Here is a 2,802-nt window from a genome sequence, read left to right on the forward strand (position 1 = left end):
GCTCCTCCTGAGCGCCTCCGCCGCCCGCGCCCGCCCTCCGCCGCCGCCGCGCCGGATCCGGCCGGGCCAACCCGTCCCCGACCCTCTCTGGCCGCCTCCCTCCTCTCCGACGTGTTTTTTGGCGAGAACCGCCTCGCCTCGAAGTCCGTGCAGATCTGAGATCCGTCAAGGTTGACCCCGAAATTTCCCAAGTCCCTAATTATTTTGCATTCTAGTGCTAACTTTGACCGGCCATAACTCCATGCATGTAGCTCCGATTCATGCATATGATATATCAAAATGTTCATTGTGAGATGCTCTTCCTTTCATTCCAATGTGCCATGTTCATTTGAGTTCATCTTGATGCCCTAATCATCGTTGCAAGAGTGCTATATGATGTTAATCTGCTGAAACTGTTATAACTTGGTGATTTGTCATTTTTTTGCATTTGATGTGTGCATCCTATGAGCATGAGCTCTACATGTGTTTTGTACTTCATCATGTCATATTTTCTGTGGTGGAATCCATGTATTTTTGTGAGTCTTTTACTGAGAGCATCGAGCTCGTGAAGAAGGGTATTTGCTATTGCTGTTTTGCTAGTCTGAATCTTCTATATCATGATGCTATGTAAACCTGCTTCTATAAGTCATTCTATGCATAATCTGGAGATGTTCGCTAAGGATGTTTTGTTATACATGTCATGGTCTATCCATTCATCCCCCTAGTTGCATGTATATCCTGCTGTAGCTTGTTGTAATCTTGCTCTCAATTTGCTAAATAATGTTGCTGTCAGCCTGTTAACATTAGGTTCAGTTTTGCCATGTGCTTTGATAGTGATCCATGCGCCCTATGAACTTGATATTTCCATTCTTAGCTTCATAATCATGTCTTCTTACTGTTGGTTACCTTGCCATGCCATGTATTTCTCTGTGGTGAGCGGTACAAGCTCACCAACATGCCTACTTATTGTTGTTCCTGCCATGTCTGAATCTGTCATATCACTTGCTATGTTTACATGGGTGCCATAATATTTTCTGTGCCCTTTTGGCTCATGGTCAGTAAGGGACTTTTGTTCTATGCAATTAGTAGATTGATTCCATGCGTTTGTTTTCCATGATAAGTTTCTTTAATATGTTGTTTGGTAGCTCTAAACATTGCAACCTGATGTTATTTCTGCTAAGCCTGAAACTGTTATTATTTGCAATCTTGCCATGTCCTTTTGAGCATGATCTAGTGATTTCTGGAGTTATCTCAGTGTTCATGTTTTGTTGTGCTTTACCTGTACATCATGTCCATGCCTTTTGTTTCCACGTTGGGATGCTGTAGCATATTGTTTTGATGCTTGCTAGATGCCTAGTTGCTGTTTTGGACAACTCGTCCTTTAAACTTGTATAGAGTGTATGTGTTGAACCGTTGCTTCGTTTTGAGTGTGCTCTATATGAAACTTGCTTGATTTTGCATGAAGTTTCATATTATCATGTTGCATCCTTTTTTTGAGGTGTTTGCTTGATGTTTGGATGCATTTAGCATCAATGCCATGTTTGACTTGTTTTGCTCATATCTTCTAGGCCGTAGCTCCGAACTAAATGAACTTTATATGTAACTTGACTAGAATCTCGTGTAGATCATCTTGGTGCTATTTAACTTGCTGTTTAACAACTTCAACTTAATGTTTGTTCAGTTCTGGACCAACTTTGAAACTTGCATATGAGGACTTACTGGAATTGTTATATGTTGTTTCCGGCCTCATTTAAACCTGCCTTGATGTGTTGCTCTTGTTTGCATCATCTCTTGCCATGAGTAGCCTCATCTAGCTTTGTCATGCATCATGCTTGGTTGAGCATCATGCCTTGTTCATGTGTGGTGTATTTACCATGTTGTGTGCTTCTGCTCGATAGTTCCTGTTTTGTTGCAATCGTGAGGATTCGTTCGTCTACGCTTGGTTCGGCTTCATCCGTTTGTCTTCTTCATGGACTCGTTCTTCTTCCTAGCGGGATTTCAGGCAAGATGACCGCTACCCTGGATCTCAGTATTATCATTGCTATGCTAGTTGCTTCGTTCTATCGCTTTGCTGCGCTACCTATCGCTTGCTCTTCAAGCCTCCCAATTTGCCATGTCAGCCTCTAACCTTTTCACCCTTCCTAGCAAACCGTTGCTTGGCTATATTACTGCTTTGCTCAGCCCCTCTTATAGCGTTGTTAGTTGCAGGTGAAGTTGAAGATTGTTCCATGGTGGACAGGATTATGTTGGGATATCACAATATCTCTTATTTAATTAATGCATCTATATACTTGGTAAAGGGTGGAAGACTCGGCCTTATGCCTGGTGTTTTGTTCCACTCTTGCCGCCCTAGTTTCCATCATACCGGTGTTATGTTCTTGGATTTTGCATTCTTATGCGGTTGGGTGATTTATGGGACCCCCTTGACAGTTCGCTTTGAATAAAACACCTCCAGCAAGGCCCAACCTTGGTTTTACCATTTGCCTCACCTAGCCCTTTTTCCCTTGGGTTTCCGGAGCCCGAGGGTCATCTTTATTTTACCCCCCCGGGCCAGTGCTCCTCCGAGTGTTGGTCCAAACTAGAGCACCGTGCGGGACCATTCCTTGGCAACTTGGATTATGTCGGTAGCTGTATGCTTAGCTTATCCGGTGTGCCCTGAGAACGAGATATGTGCAGCTCCTATCAGGATTTGTCAGCACATTCGAGTGGTTTTGCTGGTCTTGTTTTACAATTGTCGAAATGTCTTGTAAACCGGGATTCCGAGACTGATCGGTTCTTCCTGGGAGAAGGTATATCCTTCATTGATCGTGAGAGCTTATCATG

This window comes from Triticum dicoccoides, chromosome 5B (assembly GCF_002162155.2).
Source record: "Triticum dicoccoides isolate Atlit2015 ecotype Zavitan chromosome 5B, WEW_v2.0, whole genome shotgun sequence".
Classification (NCBI taxonomy): domain Eukaryota; kingdom Viridiplantae; phylum Streptophyta; class Magnoliopsida; order Poales; family Poaceae; genus Triticum; species Triticum dicoccoides.